Source organism: Panthera tigris, chromosome E2 (assembly GCF_018350195.1).
Source record: "Panthera tigris isolate Pti1 chromosome E2, P.tigris_Pti1_mat1.1, whole genome shotgun sequence".
NCBI lineage: Eukaryota > Metazoa > Chordata > Mammalia > Carnivora > Felidae > Panthera > Panthera tigris.
This window is the reverse complement of record NC_056674.1, coordinates 32,040,596-32,068,542: the sequence shown is the minus strand read 5'-3', so window position 1 is coordinate 32,068,542 and position 27,947 is coordinate 32,040,596. Positions and strand designations below refer to the sequence as shown.

The following is a 27,947-nucleotide window of genomic DNA, read 5'->3' as shown; positions in this document are numbered from 1 at the left end:
CCTGGGCCTAATGGTATTTGCCATAAGGCTTGGTGACTCTCCCCGTCCTTGCTTAGGAATCAACCCCCCTTCAATTCCCTCATTATTTTCATGCAGAGGCAAATAACATTGGACTAGACCACTTGGAAATTACTGCTTGGGCTCAGATGAGGTCCTGTCTCTCCTCCCAGTCTTGGGGATGGAGTGTGGCATATCATTCTTTGAGGTATATTTCAACTAGGTAAACAGGGCCCAGGGAAGTGAAACCATTTGTGCAGATAAACACCAGAGCCGGGACCCCAATATACGGCCGGTTGATGGTACATGGCCTTATTTCTGAGCCCCGTTATCGCCACACATATTTCCACAGATGTAGCCTCAGGCACGTAGCTATCACCGATTCTCACATAACTCCATGTGTACTCACTCGGCACTAAAAACCCGAGTGAAGAAAGCTAAGTTATCCTCAATAAACCGAAGGCACCCTAGAATCTTGCTCTGCTTCCGGAACCTCACCGTAAACTCCAGTGGCAACAACCCTTCTTGGCGGGCCTACTGAGAATGAGAGGCCACTCTGGGCTCTGTGGGAGGACACGGTGATGGATGAAGCCGTGAGCATTGAACCCCTACAGGCTCTACAGAGATGACGGAGACCAGGTAGGGATGGCCCCTGCCCCCGTGGGGCAACAGCAAATCCATCTCCGGAAAATAAACTCCCATTGGTTAAGCCACTCAGTCTATGCTACCACTGTTATGGCGGCCCTCACAAGCACCCTGGCCAAGTAAGTCGACTCTCGGCAAATAAAGGCACCAGGCAGTGTAAACAGGGTGAGGAAAGGAGCACGAGCAGCTCGAGCAAGGACCTGGAGGAAGAGAAGGGAAAAATAACATGCAAGGCTGGAATGTGGGAAGGAAGAAGGAGCGAGAAAACTGGAAAGGTGAGTTCGTCTCCCGTGATCAAGGATGTGGAACTGAGAAGTGCGGTCTCTCGGGCCATTCTTGGGAACATCGGTTGGCAAAGAGAACCAGGGAACGGGATGTTGGATATAAACTTAAAGCATGTGGAAAAGCCCAGCATGTTTTCCTTTTTTCCTTGCCTCCACTTTTCCCATACGAGCTATTACTTTAGAAGTGGAAAGACATTCCGGAACGTTAACACGTCTATAAAATGAAGAGACAAGTTGAAAGGTTTCTTTGCTTCAGGGGCTTTGGGGCGGAAATTTGGGTTGGCTTGAATCTTTTATGGCCACGAAGGCGTTTCGATGTCCATTTAGTCGAGTGACTTTGGGAGGAATTCTCCACGATGTGATAATACATTTGTTGGCCGGGAAGCTAGGAACCCTGTTGACCGAGTCCCTTTGGTGAAAGGGGTGACACGGCTTTGAGTCTTGTGCCCAGTGAATAAAATTTGGGTGGGTGACTTTCCAGAGCTGCGGGGGGAGGGGGTTGGGTGCCCCTGATGGCTATCAGCAGGGGGCCTCTGCCCGCTCCCTACAGGGCTGGCTTTTGTGTGCTCGGAGGAAAGGGAGCCCCAAGCACAGGGACAAGGTGTGGCTGATGGGGCCCGATAAACCCCACACAAAAAGCCCACTGTAGTGCTGAAAGGGTCTCCAATGTAGCCCTTTAATTTCCTCGCTTAGAAATGTTTCTCCTCTTTTCATCCCCGGCCTTTATCTTAACTTCTAATCGGAGCAAAGCGGCAGCCTTTCAAATTGAACAAATAGGCTCTTCTGCCTGTGACAAGATGTACCTCATTTTCTCGGCAAGCCTTCAGCAAGGTCACACCTTTTTAATTTATTTTCTGTAAGAAAAATCTAGTTGCTGGCTAGAACAAGGACCAGAGCTCGCTAGAGGTCATTTCTCGAGCTAGTCATAAAGTAGAATGGGATTAGAGCCGCGTAATATCCTCGGCCTCACCTTGCTGCCCACACCGGCACCCCGGGAGCGGACAGGGCCTGGGCGGGGGGACAGGGACGGTCAGCGTGGATTGTTCTGTCTTCTCATTGTGCGGCCGATCTTTTCCCGGGGATTTGTTTGTATTTCAGATATGATTTTGACTCGCAGACAGGCGTGTGAAAAAATGTCAATGGAAGGAGCATCGTGGGGGGGAGGGGTGTGTTTAACATTATCTGACACAAACAGGGGAAAGGACACGGTGTCGTCTGCTTATAGGGTAGTTGGGCTATCCGCGAATGTACCCCGCCCACCGCCACAACCTTCCCATTTTTCCCATCCAGTGCCCTTTCCGCTCATTCCAAAATTGAGGCGACTGACGTCCCTCTGAAATCAAGGCGAAGTTGTCCTTCCCTAAGTTTCAGGCTGTGGCTCATTGGCGAAAATGCCTAGCCAGCCCTTTTTATGCTCCCCGAATTCTGTCTCGTTTTGTAGTAACTAACCTTGGTCGTTGTGAAAGTAGTTACCGTGTTCGTTCATACGTTATAAACACATAGAGGGATGTCTGCAAGGACATATATTAAATTTAACAGTAGTTCCTCTTGGAGAGGCAAGTAGGGACAAGAGGTAAAGAGGGACACCAGATTTTAACCCATGACTCGAAAGCTTTACAGTAATAATGCGTTCATGTTAACATCGTTTAAAAAAGTAACAAAAATGGGGCGCCTGGGTGGCTCAGTCGGTTGAGCGTCCGACTTCAGCTCAGGTCACGATCTCACGGTCCGTGAGTTCGAGCCCCGCGTCGGGCTCTGGGCTGACGGCTCGGAGCCTGGAGCCTGCTTCCGATTCTGTGTCTCCCTCTCTCTCTGTCCCTCCCCTGCTTGCACCCTGTCTCTCTCTCACAAAAATAAGTAAACCTCAGGGACACCTGGGTGGCTCAGTCAGTTAAGCATCCAACTTCGGCTCAGGTCGTGATCTCACGGTTCGTGGGTTCGAGCCCCACGTTGGGCTCTGTGCTGACAGCTGGGAGCCTGGAGCCTGGAGCCTGCTTCGGATTCTGTGTCTCCCTCTCTCTCTGCCCCTCCCCCGCTTGTGCTCTGGCTCTCTCTTAAAAATAAATAAACGTTAAAACAGAATAAACCAAAAAAATTTAAAAATTTAAAAATAAATAAACATTAAAAAATTAAAACAGTGTATTCAATACCTGTGAGGTATTCCATCAGATTATGTACACCTAATGCATTCAAACATTTAAAATTTTTTTTTTAATGTTTTTATTTTTGAGACACAGAGAGACAGAGCATGAGCAGGGGAGCGGCAGAGAGAGAGGGAGACACAGAATCTGAAACAGGCTCCAGGCTCTGAGCTGTCAGCACAGAGCCCGACGCGGGGCTCGAACTCATGGAGTGTGAGATCATGGCCTGAGCTGAAGTCAGACGCTTAACCGACTGAGCCACCCAGGCGCCCCTGCATTCAAACATTTTAAAACCTGCTTATTGTTTTCAGTTGTGGCTGTATTAACTGAAATGCTGTAATAAACAGCCATATATATATGTGTATATATATATATATGTATATATATATAAGTATATATATATGTACATGGACATAAGTACATATACATATATACATAAGTACATATATATGTATATGTATTATATACGTATATACATTTATATATTGGTGTGTATATCATATATGTATACACACACACACACACACACACACATATATCGCAGCGGACACCTCAGGTCATTTTCTTAGGCTGGAGAAAATTCCTAGCAGGGCAGTTACTAGTTCAAAATAGAGAACATATTCAAGACTCTTTTGCCAGATTAAAACTCTAAGAAGAGTGCATCCATTTATAATACCACCAGCAGTATTTCAAAGTGTCTATTACAATTTTTCTGTTTTGCTGACTCTTTGAATGACGAGAGAAATAGTAATTAATTGTCTTAATTTGTATTTTTAAAATTACTAGTGATGTCAAACCCATCATTACTTTGCCACTTGTTGGTTTCTTCTCTTGTGAATCAGCTGTTTGGATTCTAAGTATTTGCTTACCAAGGTTTTCACTTTGCTTACTGATTTGTAAACACTTTTTAGAGTTTAAGGGTATTAACCTTCTGTACGTAAGATATTCTGCTTAATCTGATGTCTACCTTTTGATGTTTTTCTGCCTTTTTGATATTTGTAAGATATCATGATGTTTCTTCCATCGTTGTGCATTCGAACCTACCAGTCTTGTCCATCATGGTATTTACATTTGCACTTAAGCTTAGAAAGGTCTTTTCCCCCCTAAAAACACATAACTACTTAATATTCTACTCAGATACTTAGCCTTTCAGTTTTTATACAATTTGGTATTGATTTAGAAGTTATTTTTCTCTAGTATAAGATATGAATCAAATTTTATTTTTCTAAAGAGCTAACTGGTTTTTCTAAAACTGCTGATTGCGGGGCGCCTGGGTTGCTCGGTCGGTTAAGCGTCCGACTTCGGCTCAGGTCATGATCTCACGGTCCGTGAGTTCAAGCCCCGCGTCGGGCTCTGTGCTGACAGCTCAGAGCCTGGAGCCTGTTTCAGATTCTGTGTCTCCCTCTCTCTCTGCCCCTCCCCTGTTCATGCTCTGCCTCTCTGTCTCAAAAATAAATAAACGTTAAAAAAAAAAATTAAAAAAAAAAAAAAAACTGCTGATTGCAATCGTTTTCTCAAGAATTTGAAATTCCAGAAAACTGACCTGTTCCATTGATTTCTTTGTGTATTCCTGGGTCAGTAACATATTGGCTTACTAATTACAGTTTTATGTTATGTTTTTCTATTCGTCAGTTTATTATTTATTATTCTTTTTCACATCTTCAGTAGTCTTGCCCATTTAATTAGCAGAAGAATTTTTAAATTTCCTTGTCATTTAATATTTACCAACAAACATTTAGTACTTAAACCAATAATGATTTTTTTTATTGTGCAAATGAATAATTACTTTGATTATAATTGAACTAAATGTGTAATTGAGAGTATTGACAACTGTGCAGCATTAACTTTCCCATCCATGGACATGGTATGCCTTTTCATTTGTTTTTTAAAAAATGCTATATTCCTCAATAAGTTTATGGATTTTTTTTTTTTACATAGGCCTCAAACGTTTTATGGTGCTGGTAGAGAATGAGAGAAATGAGTGGATTTGAGAGACTGATAAGATATATATACACAGGCTTTGCTGAGAGATCAGGCATGGGAAATTAGAGAGAAAGACCGACTCCTAGATTCTGGGCTTGGGAAACAGGAGAACTGATGATGCCATTCACTAAGATAAGGAACATCAGAAGAGAACCAGATTTGGGGAGGAAAGATCCATACTTTGGTTTTGGACATGTGAGCTTTGAGATGACTTTGTGATATCCAAGTAAACCCACGTAAGTTAGCAGTTGAATGTGTATATTTGAAGCTCTGAGGAAAGTGGTTAGCAAGAAATCCCCATTTACGAGTTATCTGCAAATGAGTGGTAATTAAGCGAGGTATTGTCTAAAGCACAAGCATGGAGTGACCAGAAAAATATGCACAGAACTGAGCCTTAATGTCTGGGTAGAATGTGTTGGGCCTGCAAAGTGGATAGAGAGAGGCCCGAGTGAGTGTTATGTCACCAAAGCCGGGTCATGGAAGCGTCCCAATTAAATCTTTGGCAAATTGATTTCCGACAAGAGTGTCTATTTGTGTCTACACACACACACACACACACACACACACACACAAAAGCCCAACGTGGGGCTCGGACCCATGAGCAGCAAGATCATGACCTGAGCCAAAGTCAGACACTTAACCAACTGAGCCACCCAGGCGCCCCACGGATGTTGCTATTTTCAACAATCCTGAGGAGAGCAGCCCAATGCTGACGCAGCCATGGTGCTCCATTCCCAGGTTCCTCAACCCATCCCTTTGGCCATCCCTAGCATACTGCATCCCATCTTCAAGGTTGCCTCAACATCACAAGATGGCACCTACTGCGCCAGCTATCACAACATTTTAGGAAAGAAGGAGAATGGGGGAGGGAGGGAGGCAAAATGGCCCCCAACAGATGAGGCAGCAAGTTTTTAAGAAGTTTCTCAGAAACCCTGCCCAAAACTGTCCACTTACTTCTTGTTTCTACAATTTCGTTCCCTGCAAGGGAGACTGGGAAATAAAGTGTTTGATTGGCTCCCATGTTGGCTTTTGGCTCAGATTTCCTATGGGAAGGAAGAAGAGATGGGATAATGAGCTGGTAACTAGCAGATGGTCTTACCAAATTTGCTTTCTTTGACGTTCCTCAGTTTCCACATTTATATTAACGATTCTCCCGCAGTTATACACTAGTCTGTTCCTTACCTTGAGAATTGTCCCTTTCGGTGACTTTGTTTATTCATCTAACTAATGTTTTTATTGAGGACCTTCTCTGTGCCAGCACCCGGAGCTATGGCACTGAACAAAATAAAACAGAAAGTCCCACTCTCCCGGAGCTTCATTTTAGTAAGGGAAAGGACGATAGAGAAGAAAAAAAAAATGACCAAAATAAATAGTGTGCCTAACGGTCACAAGTGCCAAGGCAAAACAAAGCAAGCAGGGCAGTGGCACATGAATGACCTGTTGGAGTGGCGGTTGTTGAAATTTTAGATGAAAGGACCAAAGAAGACCGTGTTGAGAAGGTGCTTTGGGGAATACAGACATAAAGAAATAAGGGAGCTAGCTCCAGGGAGAAGGAGTTGTAAGTGCAAAGGTCCTGTGGTAGGAGGGTTTTGGTACGTCTGAGGAACAGAAAGGAGGCCGATATGCTTAAAGCAGGCTGCAGGGGACACGAGAGGAGAGGAGTCAGAGTGAGACGCGGGAGCGGTCATGCAGACCTTGGAGGCCATGGGCAGGATGCCAACTTCCTTTTTTTCACCTCGTCTCCCTCGTTGGAATCTCTACAAACCGATAAAGGCTCAGCGTTATTTTATTTCACTATTTGTTTAACGAAATATCAGGTTTGTGGCTGATTGCCAGCATCGGGGAAGTATTCATTATACCCACACACGCGCACACGTGCACACACACACCCCCCCCACACACGTTTACACACATTTTCATTTTTCCTGTTTTAGAAAAGTAGCACTGCTACCCACCAGCTGGCTGTGCTGTGCACATTTTTACGTCCTCGGTTTTTTGGAGACGTGGGGCGATACCGCCTGATGCGGTTGACATGAACGGGTGAAACGCTGATGAAATACATTAAATATGAAGGCAATCCTTGTACAAAGGGATTTCCACCAATGAGTCTAAGGCTGGCAACCAACCCAGAGGCAGATGGAGTTAGTTAGGAGCAGTTAGAGAAAGAATTCAAAGTGCAAGCTGAAACACAAACCTGGATTAAACATCACCAATATGAAGGAATTTTCATTGTGAAGTTTCTTCTCATTATTTCTCTCTCTCTCTCTCTCTCTCTCTCTCTCTGTCTGCCTCCAAATCCCAGCCCCAAACTGTGTGTCTCAGATGAATAAGGAGCAGGTGTAATTAACTGAATAGATCAGTAAAAGGAGAATTATGGGATACGGAAAGCCTTTAAATATGATTCATGGGTTGGGCGCGATGGCAAACACGTGATAGATGCTCAGAAGAGGCCACGGGGAGACGGTGTTGAGCGCCTAGTGGGAAATGGCTAAAGCAGGCACCCGGATCTCGACAGTTCGTATAATTATAAAGGACGAAATATTTTATAAAGATGGAACAAGTAAGACTTCACCAGCACCACACCTCATGCCCACAAGGATTAAACAGAAACCAAGAAGGCATGCGCGTTTTTGTCCCTGGGGAGCAGGTCGGCTGTTTCTTCCCTCTGGCAGTCAGCACTGGAGGGGCGCCGTGGGTTACCAGAGCGGGAGGTAGAAGGCAAGTGGTAAATCAAACTTGGGTAAATCAAACTTGCATCAGAATTAGAAACTCTTCCCATTGGGAAAAAAAAAAAAAACTGTTGGTGAAAATTAAAAACTAACCACAGACTGGGAGGAGATATTCGCAAAGTATGGGTTCGTCTCCACAATATATAAAGAACTCCTATGAATCAATAACAACACTATGAACCAATTTTAAAATGGGCAAAACAAAACAAAACGAAGAGACAAAAAGGGCCGAAAGACTGGAGCTGGAACCTGGGAAGAGAAAATGTATGAACGGCCAACACGAATATGACAAGGTGCTCAATGTTATTATTCATCAGGGAAATACAAAGTAAAACCACAATGGGATACCACTAACACTCAGCAGAATGGCTCAACTTAAGTGTCAGAGGGGCACCTGTGTGGCTCAGTTAGGCGTCCAACCCTTGACTTCGGCTCAGGTCGTGATCTCATGGATCATGAGTTTGAGCCCCGCGCCGTGAGCCTGCTTAGGATTCTCTTTCTCCTTCCCTCTCTCTGCCCCTTCCCGCTCACCTACGTTCTCTCTCTCTCTCTCAAAATAAACTCTAAAAAAATTGCAAAGACAGAAGTCTTTCCTCCAGTTCTTCCTTCCACTGTTGCAACGGCTTCCTTACTCCTTACTTGTTTGTCTGTTTTTCCTCGAGCTCCTCCCAGCCCATCCACATCGCCCCCCGGATAAACCCCACGCCCCTAATTGTATTCCCCACGGCCCTGTACAGCCTGCCTCTCCACGTATTTTAAGTTGGCCACTCACTCTCTTCAGCTGCAGGAAGGGCTTTGCTGCCTCCTGCCCCAGGGACTTTGCGTGTGCTACTCCTTTATCCAATGAACTCCTGCTCAGGCTTCTGATCTTGACCCTGTTTTCAGTCTGGGGAGCTGTCTCTTCTCTCCCAATCCTGGCCCTCATCTGGACTGATTTCGATCCTTCCGTTCTTGTCCTCGTGGCCCCATGGACCTCTCGTTCGCCGTGGATATCAAAGCTGTCGTTTTCTGTTGGCTTATTCGAGAATCCTCGACACTTAACTAGGCCGTAGGCAGGGACAGCATCCGTTTTCCTGCCTCCTTGCCCAGTGCTTCCGGCAGCGCCTGGCTCCTAGCAGGTGCTCAGTAAACACGCGTGGAGGGCCAGGATGGCTCGGCATTGTGCTCAGACTCTGCCGTCAGACCGCCTGGCTCCAAATCCTGGGTCTGCCACTTGTCAGCCGTGTGACCTTCAGCCAGTCACTTGACCTCTCAGTGCCAGACGAGGACCAGAGTGAGGGAAGTTGCTAGGGTGTAGAATGTAGGGAGATACCCCAGGGCCTCCCCCTTGTCCTGGCCTTGTCTCGGGGCCTCAGTTTCCCTTATCTGGGATAACAGCTATGCTTGTGTCATAGACTCCGCAAGATGAAGTGATTTCATGGATGCAAACACTTGGACCGATTCCGGGCGGGGAGTGAACGCTGTGGGAGCATGTATCATCATCCTGTGTCAAGGGGCTCAAGGCCCAGTTCAAGTCCTTTCTGCCACTGCTTCCTCCCTCCCGACTCGGGCCCCCTCCCCGGAAACCGCCACCCCCACCACCACCACCCCCACTGTCCGCACAATGGCACGAGTAGGAGGCCGGTGGTTCTCATAGCCATTCGACAAGAGCTCTTTGGGGACCTGTGACTCTGAACACCTCCCAGCTCCCAGCACAGAGGGTGCCCTTCCCCCAAAACTGGCTGAGCCAATATCTACTCATCCCTCTTGCTGAAAACCAGGGCCAAGAGACCCTGCGGATTGCAGGAGCGTGGGTAAAACCGACTCCCAGTTTAAGCTCCAGGAGTAGGAGGGAGGTAAAGAGTCAAGCAGCATTCATCCCTGGACTCAGGACCCCTCCCCCCTGCAATCTGCTGGTAAAATTAGGAGTCGGCAGCTCGCAGAAGAGCAGAGATGCTCCCAGAGGTAGACACCCCCAGAGGCAAATATTTTTGGTTGTTACGGTACCATGGGGAAGTTTGTACATGGAGTGGCCAAGAAGCCCATCTAGATAGCTCACCTTTTGTTATTTTTTATTTGTGTGTGTGTGTGTGTGTGTGTGGTCTGAACTGCCTAGGGAACACTGCACACCGTCCTCCCTTGGGGGCTAAGGGGCCAATACGCCTCTCTTCTGCTTGTCACCCCTGGCCTCTGTCTCCCGCTCCCCGCCGTCCAGGCCTGCGCCCTGGGACCCCTGAGAGACCCCAGACCCCCGATCCCTCTGCCGGCCCCAGCCCTCCAGAAGCCAGTTAGTCACCCTCACGCTCAAATTCCCCGTCGTCCAGGCCCGGCCAGACTTCTCACAGACCCATGAGGCCGGTCATGAGGGAGCCGCCGTCCCCGGGGGAAGCAGATTTTCCAAGCCCCCGGGGGGTGCGTGTGCAGACTCGTGCCTGAGAACAGCCCGTCATCTGCAGAACCCAAGAACAGTGCGCGTCTTTGTGCTGAGCAGGATGAATCCATCAGAAGACCCACCTCTGGAGCTGATGCAGCCTCGTGCCCAAGCGCTGTTTATCTCGAACTTGGTGGGAAACTGGACACTCTCCAGTGTGAACCGACACGGCGTTTCTCCCGCGGCCGCCCCGCCTGCTCCTTTCTCTCCAACCAGGAGAAACTGAGGACAGGAGCCGTCCCGGAGCCGTTCTCACTGAATACCCGACAGGAGCTGTAGTTGAAGGGCTTGCGATTCCGCCAGCAAACCCGGCGCCCCAGGCAGCACGTGACGGCCTCACCCGCCTGGGCCGGGGCCCCACCCGGGGCTTGTTCTTGACCCCTTAATCCGCCTCCTGCCGTCCGGCGTCTGCAAGGGGGAGAAAGGCAAGCGATGCCAACTATGATCCAGAGACGGGGGAAGAGCCGCCTCCAGGGGCCGGAAATGGTACGCGGCCGAGGCGTCCGGGGCGATTATGATTTTATGCAACTCGATTCTTGCAAAGCCTGGAAATAGAGGTGGAGGGTCCCCGCGACGACACGCAGCAGGCCGCCGTGCGGCGCACCCCTCCGGTAAACACGCGGGGGTGTCTCTGCCGCAGGACCTGTTGTTGCTCCCGCGAAGTCAGCAGAAACGTGTGAGGTACTGAACAACGCCTGCTGCATGCGTGTGGGCCATCTGTCCGTAGGCCAGCGATAGGAGTCGAACGCAGAGGTGCTTGGGGTTTGACCGGCGGTGGTGTTGCTGTTGTTTTCTGGGGTTTTTTTGTTTTGTTTTGTGTTAATGCTTTTTAACGTTTCATTATTTTTGAGTGAGAAAGAGACACACTGTGCGTGGGGGAGGAACAGAGAGAGAGAGAGAGAGAGAGAGAGAGGGAGACACAGAATCCCAAGCAGGCTCCAGGCTCCGAGCTGTCAGCACAGAGCCCGACGCCGGGCTCAAACTCACGGACCGTGAGATCATGACCTGAGCCGAAGTCAGAGCCTTAACCAACTGAGCCACCCAGGTGCCCCCTGTTTTCGTTGTTGTTTTGTGTTTGTTTGTTTTCAGAATATCAATACAGGAGGCTGCTAAATCTGGTTACTTCCTGGGGATTAACATTACCCACATGTTTCCCCCCTGAACGAAATATAAGCCACTCAGGGACACCTCCACCCTACCTTTTCCCAGCCCTACCTGTCCAGGATTCTTGATGGTCTTAGCTTTCTCTTCAAAGGCCAGCCCGCTCTGAGGGATATCTTTGTTTCTTTACGGGTCAGCCCCAGGACAACCGTCTGGATCGTCTTCCTGGGTAACTGCCCTTCCCATAGTCTCAGCCAATGTGGTTTGGGTAGTGTGGACTCCACTCCCAGACTGTGTTTTGATTTGGCCAATCAGATAACCTCATGTCTCTGGCCAAGGTGATTGGTTCAGAGATAGGCATGTTACCGCATTTGGGCCAATGAGAGTCAGGCCTGGGGATTTTGTTTAAGCTGCTTGGGGAAAGGAAGCTTTCTCTTTCTGTCAAAGTTAGAGCTATGAAGAATGAATCTGGGGTGGCTGGGGACCCGTCACATGGAGAAAATCTACCTCAAGTGAAGCCAACGTGGACGGAAATGTTAATTAAGAGGTGATGAGACGCTGAATCTTCATGACATTGTTTGAGCCACTGGATCAAGCCAGGCCTGAAGGTGGAACTCTTCATGTTTTAACTATGACAACACGCTTAAACATTATTAACTTGTTAAGCAGTTTGAGTTGTATTCCCTGTCACTCACAGCTGAAAAAACTTCTAACTGGGATGTCCTAAACCCCAGGAACGTATATACTCGGAGGGCTCTGGATCTGCTCTCGGCATCGTGAAGCTCATCTCACGCACCCGTGGGCTTCCCCTCACCCTGCTGGGTCTCTAGTCCATGTAGCAGTGATGCCGTATGCTTCCTCACTAGGTCCAGGGCCTCGTCCTCTCCGGATTCAGCACGTAGGGCACTGCTTGGCACCGAGGAGATGCTTGATGTGTGACTTTAGGGGAAGCAATTCACTTCCTTGGGCCTCTGCCTCCTGGTCTGTAAAATGGGCCTCCAATGGAGCTGTTTACTAAGGCTCTGTATTCGACAGCAGGGGTGACGCCTGGGCAGCCTATGGCAGCTGGAGGAGACACCCCCCCCACCCCCCCCACCCCCCCACCCCCACCCCGCATCACCAACCAAGCCAGAGTGCCTTCCACTTGTGCGGCTTGGGCGGAGCTAAAACTTGCACTCTCATATCCTGACCCTCCTCCAGTACTATGGCCCCTTCCAGCGTTTTCCGTAAGAAAAACAGGCCTGCCTCCGCCCCCACTTCATCGAATTCCTTCCGGCAAGAACACTACCCCTTGACCGCTTCTGCTGCGCGTGTCCGTGAGTTTGTGTTAGTTCTGCAAGGATGGGAAGGGGGCTGGGCAGAGGGACTCCCTCTGGTTTGCTGCGTGTCACCGAGATGCCCTGGCTCTTAACAGCCACAGCGCAGCCCGGAACTCGTGTGCCGTCCGTGCACGTCTGGAGCAAAATGAGTGTCTGAGTCCCCTCTTCGGGTGATGATCAAAATCACAGCAAAGAACTGCTCTGCTGTTTTGCTGTCTGTGCACTCCCCGCCCCCCGCGTCTCTGCTCTGAGCTATCAGCTTTCTTATTACCCCCTAATGCCATCTCGCCGGCACCCGGGTTCAAAATGGCACCAGGCAATGAGCTTTAAGGTTGTGTCTCTGCTGTTGTAGGAGATGTAACGCTTGTCAAATAACACACGCGCCCCGTGCGCATCTCCCGCTGACTTCAGCCTGAAAGGACAGGTCAAGGGACGAGCGCTCTTTGCGGGGAGATATTTCGTCTGCTAAATGGTTTTCAGTGAAACAATCACAGCTGCCGCGTGCGGCTCCACGGGGCGGGCAGAGACGAAGCCGGGAAGGTGTTGGGGCTTGTGTTCAATCTGGCTTGGGTTACGGCTACTTGAAGGCAAATGTGAGGCTCCAGAAATGACGGTGAGGCTCCCGGTTTCCAAGAGGAAGGGGAAGGCGGGCTGGGCAGCAGGCAGAGCCCGACTACACCGAGCTCAGCACCAGGGGACATCAGTCCTTTCGATGTGTTTAGTCCATCACCTGCCCCGGTTCCTAGTCACCCACGTGTGGTGGGTATCATCGTCCCGGTCAAGGAAGTGCCACGAAGGCAGAGAAGTTTGGTCTGACTGTTTACCGTTGTTTCCCCCGTGTCTAGAGCAGTGCCTGGCACACGGCAGGTGCCCATCCATCTCCGGTGGATGAAAGAGTCACTCAGTTGACGGGCACAAGTGTGATTTACGTGCCTACGGTTTGGGGAAGGGAAACCAGAACCTCGCAAAAAAAAGTGTAGGAACCCTTTGCGGCCACAGCGTTGGTTTCACGTGTAGATTTCAAGACTTGAAACTCTTGTCCCGGTTGATCTGTGACGTGTTCACCGGCCGAAAGAACACGACCGCAACGGCCTGCGAGCCACATTCTGTGTTCTGGTGGCCCCTGGGCTTGGTCCCCGCAGCTCACATGCGTGTATGGATTGAGCCTGCATTACCATGAAAATGTAATGAAATCAGTTGGCAATATTGAGCATCTGGGAGATTTTCACACGATGCGTTTCTGGGTGTCCCTCAACAATGGAAGGCACCACCGTGCTGTGACCTCCAATTTGTCCTCGACCTTACCTGGGTCACCTCACTTGCTCTCATAACCTATCTGCCCCTGAAGACTTTTGAGTGCACATCACGGAGACCTACGGTGTCCTACAGAGAGAATTTTGTATGAACTTTGAGGGGGAGACGGTCCAGGAAAATGTATCCTTAAGAACCATGATCGTTTGTAAAGAGGCAAGCCTTTTTGGAGGGATTAGGAAAACAGCAACATGATATTAGGTACAGAGGACTTTAAAATTTCAAATCAACACGAGCAAGTTTGAAAACTTCAATAGGAATCTATGGCGTAAGAGTTGAGGGCAAATCTTTCTTGGGGCACCTTGAGGTCACAGCCATTGTCATCATCTTCCAGAGCAGTTTTTAAAGGCAAAGAAGCTCTTCCCCACCCCACCCCCAGAAACCAATGCCTTCTGAAACTTTGACTTTAATGTATTCTTAAAATACGTTTAGGGGCACCCGGGTGGCTCAGTTGGTTAACTGTCCGACTTCAGCTCAGGTCACGACCTCGCGATTCGTGAGTTCGAGCCCCGCGTCGGGCTCTGGGCTGACAGCTGGGAGCCTGGAGCCTGCTTCGGATTCTGTGTCTCCCTCTCTCTCTGTCCCTCCCCTGCTGACACTCTGTCTCTCAAAACTAAATCAATGTTAAAAAAATGTTTCATGGCACTTTGCTTCTTTTTGGATGAGAATTTGGTCCGGCAGGTTGTGGTTTTGGCTGCCAAATGCTTTTTCCTGCCCTTGGGACTGTACCCCCCTGGGTCAGTGACCGGAGACGACACTGTGGGGTTTACTGTCCGATCGCAGAGATCAGATGGAAGGCGGTGCAGGAATTCGGTGATGGCTTGAGGTGGGAGTGGTCCCGATTCTGGAGGAGCTTCAGGGGAGCCAGGAAGCTGGGTCCTGAGTCGCCAGGACGACATGGGCGCGCCCATTTGGGGAAACTGGGGCTTCCAGACTCTCCGGCAGGTGACCCCGGCCAGGCAGTGTAGAATGGAATGACCTTGGGGGCTGAAGGGCCTCTTTGGAGCCACAATATAGGTTTCACGATCAACCTAAGCTTTCAGAGAATTCCTTCATAATTTTGGCGAGGGAGGGTGGGGGAGGGAGACTCTTTCCTGCATTCATTTGCATTTAGATTTGAAGTTGAAATTAAGGCTTTTAGAAACTTTTAATTTCTATTTAATTATAAGAATTTCACTGCAGGGTATCTATCTGATTTAAAAAGAATAATTAAAATTAAGTATAGCCGCAGTGATTTGCCACAGCGTACGTCTGTCCTTCAGAACGTTAGGCAACAGCAAATTATTTGTGGCTGGAGGTGTTCTATATGTAAATTCCCACAAGAATAGAATTTGGTGATAGAGAAATTCAGATTATGAACATCACACTGCAGGTTTGAACATCAGTGCCTAATAAACGCCTCAGTTGTTACCATTACTTCTCTTAATATCCTCAATTAAATGATTTAAAATAGAACAATAGATAAGCAAGATCAATTAATTTTATAAGATGATCAAAGGAATGTGGTTCGGCATTGTAAAAGCTGTAAATGTGATAATGGTTTTATCAGACAGGAAAAATAACTCGAAGTGGCTCAAACCTTATTCGTTTATGCTCAGAGGGGTTTTATTTGTGATTAATCACATTGTCTTTTGTAATAAGGAGAGTTTTAGGATCTTGCCCATTAATTTTAGAAAAAAATAATTCAGACATTAAAATAGATGTTATTCTCGGATGGTTGTATGTCAACCATAATAAGTGATAACAAGCATCAGAGTATCTTGATCCTGTAACCTGTTGGAAGGAGGCTGTGGGAGGGGCTGGGGAGCTGCCAGTGGCAATAACATTGATCCTCCCGAGTACCCGAAGAGAGGCCCTAACTCAGCTTCTGTGTCTGAGGTCTAGGCTGGAGGCCAAATGCAAGGTACAGCATCAGTGGTTCTCTGCTCATATGAAGGATGTGCCATCGGGAATTTCAGAATGGCAGGGTGAAGGGAAGAATCATTTTTGAAAGGCTACATTTATCTGCAGTGTGTATTGGGGTTAAGAATGATTCAATTATTTATACTCCTCTGCTTTTCAAAAAGAAATTAGGTATCTTTCCCCCAAAAAAGGACAGAAACGGTAAAAGAACAGAAAAAGAACAATGCTGGGTAATAATGGGGTGATGGGTAATGATTATGGTGATTCAATCTAACTAGGGGAAAACGTGCGCAAGGAAAAACAGATTTTGGTTTAGAGCTTCCTGGCAATCAAAGCAAAAAGGGAAGCATGATGAGTTATTACTTCTTACTATCCTATTTAAAATGAAAAAAAAGGATAACTTTCGATTTCTAAAAGGATTTTTTTTGCAAAAGTAAGAAGCACAGATTTTTTTTTTCTTTTAACGTTTATTTATTTTTGAGACAGAGAGAGACAGAGCATGAACGGGGGAGGGTCAAAGAGAGAGAGGGAGACACAGAATCTGAAGCAGGCTCCAGGCTCTGAGCTGTCGGCACAGAGCCCGACGCGGGGCTCGAACTCACGGACCGCGAGATCATGACCTGAGCTGAAGTCGGCCACTCAACCGACTAAGCCACCCAGGCGCCCCCACAGATTTTTTTTTTCAAGGCAAGGGAATAGAACAGGAAACACAAAAAAATGGTGACTCTGTAAGTTACCATGTTATTTGAACCAGAAGGTTGCTTTTTTTTTTTTTAAAGTTTATTTATTTGTTTTGAGGGGCGCCTGGGTGGCTCAGTCGGTTGAGCGGCCGACTTCGGCTCAGGTCATGATCTCGAGGTCCGTGAGTTCGAGCCCCGCGTCGGGCTCTGTGCCGACAGCTCAGAGCCTGGAGCCTGCTTCAGATTCTGTGTCTCCCTCTCTCTCTGCCCCTCCCCCGTTCATGCTCTGTCTCTCTCTGGCTCAAAAATAAATAAACGTTAAAAAAAATTATTTATTTGCTTTGAAAGAGAGAGAGAGAGCACGAGTAGAAGAGGGACACAGAGAATCCCAAGCAGGCTCTGCACTGTCAGAGCAGAGCCCGACACGGGGCTCGAACATACGAACTGCGAGATCACGACCCGAGCCGAAATCAAGAGTTGGACACTTAACCAACTGAGTCACCCAGGCACCCCCAGAAGGCTTCTTTCTAACAGGAGCAAGTTAGCAAGTTGTGAGAAAACATCTCCGTCATCACCCTCCATCACATGCCGGTTTCAAAGGCCAGAAATATCACCCCAAATCTAGTTTTTCATAGACAATGCAAGTTGGCGTGGTAGCTAATGACCCGTAAGCACGCCCTTGGCAGAATGGTTTGAGCGATCCCATAGTAGCTTCACAAGTTTTAAGGAGCAGCTGAGTGGTTCTGATGAGACAGAGTGACACATGGTGGCAGACAGGGGATGGCGCTGTGACCAACAAGTGGCTTTCTGGCAGGTGGCTCGCTGCATGAGCCATGGTTGGATTTAGCCACCACTAAGAGGCTACAGCTCTGTGGCTAAGTGGCTCGTGGGTTATTGCCTGCCTTGCATTAGCACAGCTATTTGGGGCTTACTGGAAGTACCTTGGCATGCTTTCTGATTAACCGGGCCGCGGTGCCCTCCTCCTCCACTGAAATTCTCCAGGCTAATCTCCTATGGCTCTCGGGTCTGACGGCACAGAGGTGCAGCACACTGCCATGGACCGACTCCCACTGGAAAATGAGCAGGGGAGCACGCTTTGGGACTCGGATGTTATCTGAGAGTCCTGGAGGGCAGACGGGCCAAGGAATTTTTCAGGCCGATGGTGATTCCTTCCCCAAGTCTCACGACACTTCAAATACGGTTTCTGTGGGAACCTGTCATTTTTTTTTTTTTTTTTTTTTTTTACCTTACGTTCCATTATTTCGGGGTAGGATCCAAAGAGCTTGGGTCTGGGAGACAGATTTAGGTCCAAATCCCGTCTTGCCACTTAGCGGTAATGAGAACCTCGGTAGATTATCCAACTTTGTTGGGTCTGTTTTCTTATCTGAAAAAAGAAATCTCCAGGGGCACCTGGGGGGAGGGGGGGGGGGCTCAGTCCATCAAGCGTCAGACTTCAGCTCAGGCCATGATCTTGCAGTTCATGAGTTCGAGCCTTGTGTCGGGCTCTGGGCTGACAGCTCAGAGCCCGGAGCCTGCTTTGGATTCTGTGTCTCCCTCTCTCTCTGCTCCTCCCCCACGTCTCCTCTCTCTCTCTTTCTCAAAAATAAATAAAGACGTTGACAAAACAAATCTCTGTGAGCCAGTAAATATAAAGAATCAAGATCTGTCATTGTGCAGAGACAATTCTCTGGTTACAGTGCCCTTTATAAATATGCAATAGACCCTGTTCTAGGTGCTGAGCATACAGAGAATAAAATGCAATCCCTTGAAGAGTTCCAGCGCTACTGGGAAACACAAAGACGCTGTGAGGTGCTCCCTGATGGACGCCTATGTGGACAGCGCCACGAGAGGAGGGGGTCTAGCCTAGTGGATGTGCCCACCAAAGGATGGTGTTGATCTAAAGGCCGTGGCTGACATCAGAAGAGCCAGGCCCCAGCTCAAGCTACCAAGGGTATGACCCACAGCCAAAGGTATTCACTCATATTTTCGCTGCTTCCTCTGTAAAAGGAGAAAGGCTGAACTGAAAGCCTTTCGCGTTCCCTGCAGATCATTAGCAACAGGGAGGCTGGCCAGCACAGCGGACAGCGAGAGCAGTACAGAGCCCAAGCAGACTCGCTCAGTAGAATGTTTGCTCCGTCTACCCAGAGTTCAAGCTAGAAGTCTTCTATGAAAGCCAAGGCTCTTCCGTCAGCTCATCCCTGGGACCCCAAAAAATACAAAAAGGAGAACGCGTACAGAAGGTCGTCCTGCTAAGCGGTCGTTGACTTTGCATCACGATCGTGTTTACAAGGTAACTGGAAGGCCATTCGTGTGAGGGATCCATCCAGCCCAGTGACCGTGATGTAGCTCAGGGGAGGCAAGACGTGGAGGTGCCCCGGGCTGCCTCAATGGCCGAGCGCGCGGAGTCAGGGTCGCTCAGCCAGCCTGCTGTGCCGATGCTTAAGCACTGAACTTCATCAGCAGTGTAATTCCATTTATGCTATTACATAATTAAATTGAGACTTGAGTTGTGCTTTTTAAAAGATTATGTGACCATATGTAGCTTGAACAAGGGCCAACTTTGAAAAAAAAAAAAAAAGGTCTTTTCACAATTTCTTTCTATTGGGTTAGGACTTGGTTATTTCTTATTTCCTTTTTTTTCCCCCCTCATAAATTTGAATGGAACTCAGTCAGTACTTAATAAATTGATATGATTACAGTTTAAAGTATTCTTATTTTAGACTGTGCTTTCAATATGTTTTAAAACAAAAATAAAACCCTGTGGAACCGGATCATGTATCAGGCATGGAATATCAGTGCTCCCACACTCTGAGAGAACAATACGAACTAACATTTCAAATGGCTTTTCATCAAATCAGGTTTTAAACAGAAAGTTTAGAGTCGATACTGAGTAATTGAATTAGCAAAGGGTACACTTAATTCTTAAAGGAAGTCAGGGTAAGGAAAACAAAATGTTATGCCTAGCATAAAGTCACCATTTTTTATTTTTAAAAAATTTTTGCTAATATTTATTTTTGAGAGATAGAGACAGAGCACAGGCAGGGGAGGGGCAGTGAGAGGGAGACACAGAATCTGAAGCAGGCTCCAGGCTCTGAGCCATCAGCACAGAGCCCGACGCAGGGCTCGAACCCATGAATGGTGACATCATGACCTGAGCTGAAGTCGGACGCTCAACCCACTGAGCCATCCGGGCACCCCAAAACCACCAAATTTTAAAGAAATTATTTAACATTTATAAACAATTATTTAACAAGGGAATGTGTCTTTTATAGTCAGTAATATTCGGGAACTCAACTCAGACATATACATCGAACCAGCAGAGGATTTTAAATTTTATAGGCAAACAACAAAAAATACTAATAGTGTTCAATGAAATCCAGCCATTATTTTAAAGTACAGTCATATGTGGGAAACCTAATAGGAAAAATAAGTTCTTGAAGCCTAAGGAGAATAGGGCCAGTTTTGCTTTTGTTTTTTAATCAGCATAAACTCTTCCTTGTAAAATCTGGACTAGTCTATGCATATGCAACAGCTCTTTAGTAAGATGCATTAGAAAACCAAAGTGCCATTAGGTAATGAAACTGACCAGAGGTATTTCCTCGTGCTTCAATTAATACCCTGGTGGTTACACTATACTGACCAAATCCAACTGGAGTCAAGTTCAGATGTGAATTGTACTTAAGGACCTCAGAGTCACATCTTAGTGGATTGGTTTTGAAACACAAAAGCACTAAATTAAAATAATTGTTCTGTCTGAAAGGTTTTTTTTTTTTTCACCGATAACCCCAATAGGTACTCCCTCAAACTCAAACATTATCACAGAGCACGGCACGGCATCAGCGCCTTCCGTCGTCGCCCCACGTCTGACGCATAATTGGTACTCAGTGAATATACTGTGTTCAGAAAATCAATAGGATCTCATCCAAGACACTGAGCTCTTTCCTTTGAGATCTCAAAGTCTGCAGGCTTGCCTAGACTTGAGTTTGTTGTGCTAAAATCAATGTGGGTTCTAATTTAAAAGCCTTGAAGGGCGGGGCACGATAATACTTTCCGTTTTGAGAAATTCTAAGTCACTTACATACTCAGTTATTTGATTCTCACCACATCCTTATCTCAGTTTCTTTTTTTTTAAATCTTTAATGTTGATTTGTTTTTGAGAATCAGAGAGAGACAGAGCATGATTGGGGGAGGAGAGACAGAGAGAGAGAGAGACACAGAATCCGAAGCAGGCTCCAGGCTCCGAGCTGTCGGCACAGAGCCTGAAGCGGGGCTCGAACCCACGAACCTTGAGATCATGACCTGAGCCCAAGTCAGAGGCTCAACCGACTGAGCCACCCGGGTGCCCCTCTCAATTTCATGTAATGAGAAAAAATGATTTCCTGAAGCTTGAGAATCCAGTAGGTCGAGACCCCGGCTTGAACCAGTCAGCCGAGATCCGGGCACCATTCTCTCAGTCCACAGTCGGGGCCTACGGACTATGGCCCGGGGGCCGAGTTCACCTGTTTTTATAAAGAAAGATTTATTGGAACACAATCCCAGCCCACATACTCATTTGCATGTTGCCTGTGGCTGTGTCCGTGCTACAATCACAGGAATGAGCAGTTGTAACAGAGACCAGATAGCTTTAAAGCCTAAAGTTCTGTCTGACCCTTTAAGAAAAAGGTTGCTAACCTCTGTTCTGCACCACTGGCTTAGGAATAAAGAAGAGTCCAAGTGCCAGCTCAGATGAAGTTCACGTCCACAAAACTTTCCATCAAGGTCCACCAGAATCCACCATCGGAAATAACGGTGTCGGAAGTGAGACCACCTCAAACTAAAAAAGCTTTTGCACGACAAAACAAAAAGTCAACTTCGTGAATGGGAGAAGGTATTTACAAACAATATATCCAAGAAGGGGTTACTGTCCAAAATATATTTAAAAAAAGCTCATACAACTCAACACCAAAACAAAACCCAAACGATCCGATGAAAAAATGAGCAGAGGATCTGAATAGACGTTTTTCCAAAGAAGACATCCAGATGGCCAACAGACACATGCAAAGATGCTCAACGTCACTCATCATCGGGGAAATGCAAATCAAAACCATAATGAGATATCACCTCAAATGTGTCCAGAAAGTATCACAAGGACAAGAAGTAACAAGTATGGGGGAGGATGTAGATAAAAGGGAACCCTGGTGGGAATGTAAACAGGTGCAGCCACTCTGGAAAAGAATAGGAAGTCCCTCAAAAAAGTGAAAAATAGAATCACTATATAATCCAGCAATCCCACTTCTGGGTCTTTAGCTGAAGAAAACAAAAACACGGTCAAGGGTCTGACTCTTGATTTCAGCGCAGGTCATGATCTCATAGTTCATGAGCTCAAGCCCTGCATCAGGCTCTGTGCTGACAGTGTGGACCCTGCTTGGGATTCTCTCTCTCCTATCTCTACCCCTCCCCTGTTTGTCCTCTCTCTCTCTCCATCTCTCTCTCTCCAAATAAATAAATAAATTTAAAAAGAAAACAAAAACACGAATTCAAAAAGATGTATGTGCCCCTATGTTCATTGCAGATTATTTACAAAAGGCGAGATGTGGAAACACCCTAAGCGTCCGTCGACAGATGAATGGAAGAAGAAGGAGGGGTGTGTGTATACAGCAGAATATTACTGAGCCATAAAAAAGAGTGAGCTCTTGCCATTTGGGTCAACATGGACGAACCTAAAGGGATTATGCTAAGAAAAGTAAGTCAGACAGGGAAACACAAATATTATATGATTTCACTTACACGTGGAGCCTAAAACGAAACCAAACAAATGAGCGAACAAAATAGAAACAGACTCCGAAATACAGGGGACCCATTAGTGGTTGCCAGAGACGAGGGAGGTCCGGTAGTGGGCAAAATAGGCAAAAGGGACCACAAAATAGAAACAGACTCCGAAATACAGGGGACCCATTAGTGGTTGCCAGAGACGAGGGAGGTCCGGTAGTGGGCAAAATAGGCAAAAGGGACCAAGAGATCCAAACTTCCAGTTATAAAATAACTGTGGGCTCTACAGCGTGGAGTGTAGGGCCGATAATATCGTAATAACATTTTATGGTGACAGATGGTAACTCCACTTACGGTGAGTATTTCATAACGTAGATAGATATCTAATCACGATGCAGTACACCTAAAACCCGTGGAATATCGTATGTCAACTATATTTTAATTAAAAAAAAAAACAAGGAAAAAGAAATCATATCTGTCAACCAATTCAAGGCAGGGTGGGATGGTGGACAGAGCATAAGGCTTCGAGGCCACTCCGGGTCTAATATTAACTTGTGTCTTTTCTCTGAGTCCTGATTTTCCATCTGTAAAGCTGGGCTATTTATACCTCCCTTGCTGGGTTGTTTTAGGCGATTAAATAAGATAAATTATGTTGAAGTCTTAATGCAATGCCTGGCACATAGTAGAAGATCAATAAATAGTAATGAAAATAACAGGAATTTATCATTGTGTATCTTTTTTGTCTATATCTATCTGCATTCGTGTATTTGTTATCAATAAGCTGCTGTTGTTCCAGAGTGTTGGTGGGAACTGGGAACGTCTAGAGGAGGTGTCAACCACATCAGAAAGTTCTTCTTTCCAATGGATTCTGCAGGGGATTCGTGGCCTGGCCTTCTGGTCTTTGCCCTGGGGAGGCATCTTCTAGAAGATTGTGTCTTTAGCCAAGGTTGAGCAAAACAGAATCCATTCCACACCCCCCTCGCCCCCCTTGATGTGGCTACCTCGTGTGAATATACCTCATCTCCACATGCTTGTGCTAAAGCCTACCCTGAAATAATGTGATTTCTCACCAGAGTGTTCTCAGGGGCAACAGGCGGCATTTGAGAGGCTTGAATTCCTGCCATCCCTGGGCTTTGGGGGAAGATGATGCTGTGGAAGCTTGGGGTTGCTCTCCTTGGCCGCCTCACCTGCCTGAGCACCACCATCTATCAGCCGATGGACTTCAGTAGCCTCTTAACTGGGCTTCCGGCTTCCACCCAAGCGCCCTATGGTGTGCACCTGGTACAGCGACCAGAGAACTTTAACAACGTGTGTCAGGTCGTGTCACTCCTCAGCTCAAAACCCTTCCATAGCTCCGCATACCTCTCCAAGTAAAAGCCAGTTCCTTCCAAGGGTGTACGAGGCCCAACATCAACTGGGATCCTCCTTATTACTTCTCCAGCTTCGTCTGTTACTCTGTCCTGTGCTCACTTCATTCTAGTCCTAATGGCCTTCTTGATGTCTCCTGAATGAGCCAGGACACTCAGACACTTTGTACTTCCTGTTCCTTCTTTTCATAACACTGTCGCTGACTCCCTCATCTCCTACAGGTCTCTTACTCAAGTCTTTACACCTTCTCCGCGAGGCGCCCTGATCCTTCTCTTCCAGACATGCCCCTCTGCCCTAAGCAACGCCCATATACTCATAAACATTCCCTGTCCCGTCTCCTGCTTTATTTTTCTTCTAAGCATCGACCACCACCTAATATTAGCACCCTGAAGGCCAGGCACTTGTGACTGTTTTATTCACAGATGCATCCCTAGCATTTAGAACTCTGCCTGGCACATAGTAAGTGATCAATAAATATTTGCTATGTGAATGAATGTAGATTAAAATTATAGGCTGAAGCACTGAGTGGAAGAACCCAGCCTTCATCCTTCTAAGGATGGCATTTCCAGGAAGACACGTGAAGTACGAAGTCTTACGAACAGAAAAATGGTGGAAAGTTTTCTGGATTCCCAAGAAAATAGCAAGGTCCTGTTTGTTCAATACTAGGGATAATGGAATTTTTTTTTAAATTTCTACTTTCGACACTCTTTTACTTCTTTGTTTTTCTTATTTTATTACACTTAATAGGACCTCCAGAATTATGTTGAATAAAAATGGTAATAGAGATCATTTTTGCCTCATTACTGACTTCAAATGTAATGCTTCTCAACTTTGACCACCATAGAGAGTGTTTGCTGAGTTTTTGGTAGATGCTGGTTATCAAGGTAAAGGCATTCCCTGCAATTTCTGGCTTGCCACGACTTTTATCATGAATAAGAGTTGAGCTGAATTGGAATTTTCTTTCTGCATTTATTGTTATGATCATGCTCTTTCTTGAATCTTTTAATACAGAGAATTGCACTAATGCGTTTTTCTAATCTTAAACTGCCCTTGAGGGGATCAATCCTACCTGCTTATGAATGTTTTCCTTGCTAGATTTTTTAAAGGATTTTCACATCTATATTCCTAAGTAAGCCAATAATTTTATTTTCAGTAGTGTCCTTGTTTTGATGTCAAGATTAACTTTTAGTTTCATAAAATGGAAAATTTTCTACCTTTTTTTTGTTCTGTGGTAGAGATTGTATGAAACCGAGGTCATCGATTCTTAGATGATTGGACAAAACTCACCCAAAAAGCCGTCTGAGCCTGATGTTTGTGGAAAGGGGTTTGGGGACCATTGATGACATGGACTTAACGTACTACTTAGCTTTTCTATTTCTTCACCAGTCAATTTTTATTTCTATATCTTTCTAGAAGTTTCCTACGCCCTCTGAGTTTTAAAATTTATTCACATAAGGCTGTTCACGGTATGCTCATGATTTTGAAAAGTCCTACTGTATTTACGGTCATGTCCCTTTATTTCCTTGATTAGTCTTGCCAGAGTTTTGTCCATTCATCTGTTCAAAGAAGTAGCTTTTAATTTTGCTCATCAAACTATTTTATTTTCCACATTACTCGTTTTGGTTCTTTGTTACTTCTTTTTCCTATTATCCTTAGGATATTTCTCTCATTAAGTCTTTCATAAGGTGTGACTTCGGGGCTACAATTATTTCACTTTGTATTGTTTTGTCTTTGCAGCATGAGTTTTGATAACCATTCTATCAGCATTCAGTCCTAACTGCTTTATTATTTTCATTACAGTTTCTTTTGTGACCTATCTCTACGTAGAAGATTTTGGTTGTTTTCGTTGTCGTTGCCTAATTTCCAAATACAGGCTAAGATTGGTTCTTTCTTTATAACGTAATCGTATTATGGTCGTAGAATGTGGTCTGTAGAAAGTTTACCAGTTTTACTCCTTATGCTTCCAGATTCGGTTCCTTCCTTCTCTACATCATCTCCTAGTAGCAAGGACCTTTGAGTAGTAAACGCCATCAGTCTTTATCTGAAAACTTTTCTCTGATTTTCACTTTTAAATAATTAATATCTGTCCTTGGGAAAGTATTGTCCTTCAACAACATGAAGATATTACCCTATTGGTTACTAGCCTTGATTGTTTTTTTTTCAAATTTTTTTGGCCATTTTTAATTTTATTTTTCGAGAGAGAGAGAGCGAGAAAGTGGGAAGGGAGATACAGAATCCGAAGCAGGCTCCAGGCTCTGAGCTGTCCGCACAAAGCCTGGCATGGGGCTCCAAGTCACAAACCTTGAGATCATGACCCCAGCCGCAGTCGCTTAACCAACTTAGCCACCCAGGCGCCCCCAGCCTTGATTGTTTTTTAATCAGCCCATTGTCATTCCAACTCCAGTCCTTTTCCCTTGATTTGCTTTTAAGGATTTTCTCCTTGTCTTTGGTATTCTGGACTTGCGTTACTATATGTAGGAGTATGGATTTCTTTAATTTATTCTCCTCAGTATTTAATATGCTTCTTTTGAGGTCTTGTGACAATTCAATTCTAGGAAACTGTCAGCCTTCATCTACAATTTACACATAATTTCCCTCCCATCCTCCCTACACTTATCTCCAGAACTCCTTTGAGATGTGTTTGGATCTTCTGATTCCATATGCTGTGTGTCCCCTAATCTCTCTTTCATCTGATTCGCCTTTTTACGCCTCCATTCTGCATTCTGAGTAAGTTTCTCAGATCTATCTTGTGGTTCCCCAATCCTCTCCACTGCTATATTTAATTTGCCGTTTAACTAGCCCTTCGAAATTTAAACGTCAATGAGTACCTTTTTCACAAATATGAAGTTGGTAATCGGAGCCTCATTTTTAATTTGAAATTTTAGAAGCTGCCTGAAAATCCAACCATTATAAACTAAGGGATGATAAACTGAATCATGAATCATAGTGCATCTATTTGATAGACAACTATGCGGCCATTAAAATTACAATAACAAAAAGCATGAGGGGCCTCTGGGTGGTTCAGTCGGTTAAGCATCTGGCTCTTGGTTTTGGCTCAGGTCATGAGCTCACGGTGCTAATTCAGGCCCCACATTGGGCTTTGCACTGGGCATGGAGCCCGCTTAAGATTCTCCCTCTCCCCCTGCCCCTCCCCACTCACGTGTGCACGCATTCTCTGTCTCTCAAAAAAAAAAAAAAAAAAAAGCATGAAGCAAACAGTAAAAAAAAAAAAAAGGTATTAAAGCAAAAAGTATAAAATCACGTATATGCGGGGCACCTGGGTGGCTCAGTCGGTTAAGCGTCTGACTTCAGCTCAGGTCGTGATCTCGCAGTTCATGGGTTCGAGCCCGCGTCGGGCTCTGTGCTGACAGCTCAGAACCTGGGGCCTGCTTCGGATTCTGTGTCTCCCTCTCTCTCTGCTCCGCTCCTGTCATGCCCTGTCTCTTAAAAATAAATAAAATATTTAAAAAGACAATAAAATAAAATAAAATAAAATAAAATAAAATAAAATAAAATAATGTATATGCTATCCCATGAACATATGTGAAAGTAACATGAATAAACAAACTAATAACACCGTAGTTATAGTAGGGTGATTTCATTGCCCATGACCTTTCTCCTCTTCCAACCCTTCTATAATGATGTGGCGTTATTTTTTACTATTTAAAATAGTTCCTTAAAACACATTTACTTTGCCAATAGAGCATCTGGGTACAGATGCGAAATCCGAGGTCAGAATTAGCACTTGCTTATATATGTCCCTACTGTTGAGTACCTCTTACAAGCAGAAATCCATTTCTGGATACCAGCTGATATTCGACATCCCGTTAGTCATTTGAATCCCATACATGCACTTCTGGCCCGGAGCTGAGTTCAGAAAACTGAAATCCATATGCTAATGTCACGACTGAGATGCCACCAGACTTGTTTCTTACTTTTCTGTCAAACGTAATTAAGAGCTTGGCTTTCAATATTGTAGATTGGGAACTGAAAAAGGCTTTTCCATTCTGCAAATTGTGCGTGTGTGTGTGTGTGTGTGTGTGTGTGTGTGTGTGTGTGTTTTAAACCAGGTGAGAAAGCTCGGGCCACATTTAAATTAACTGAAGACTTTTGTAAAGCTCTGACTTTTGCCAAATCAAAGACAAATCTGCGTTTCTTCCTAAAGACCTTAACAACGGTGTATTTGTTACTCATAGTAATTTCTTGCGTAACAAAATAAGGTTTTTCCTTACCTTAGTTGGGGCGAGAACTTGGTGTTTGGAGAAACTACACAGAGCGAGCTCTGGGGACATCGGCAACATAAACGTGTCTTTTGATCTGGTCAGTTTC

At 45.9% G+C, this 27,947-nt stretch overlaps 1 long non-coding RNA gene across 1 annotated transcript in view; it reads left to right on the top strand.

Moving 5' to 3' along the window:
- Nucleotides 1-532: 532 nt before the first annotated feature.
- Nucleotides 533-27,947, top strand: part of LOC122234123 — a 54,235-nt gene continuing 26,820 nt past the window's right edge. Inside the window, exon 1 of the long non-coding RNA XR_006211869.1 lies at nt 533-636. This is a non-coding gene — a long non-coding RNA (uncharacterized LOC122234123). The remainder of the gene's footprint in view (nt 637-27,947) is intronic.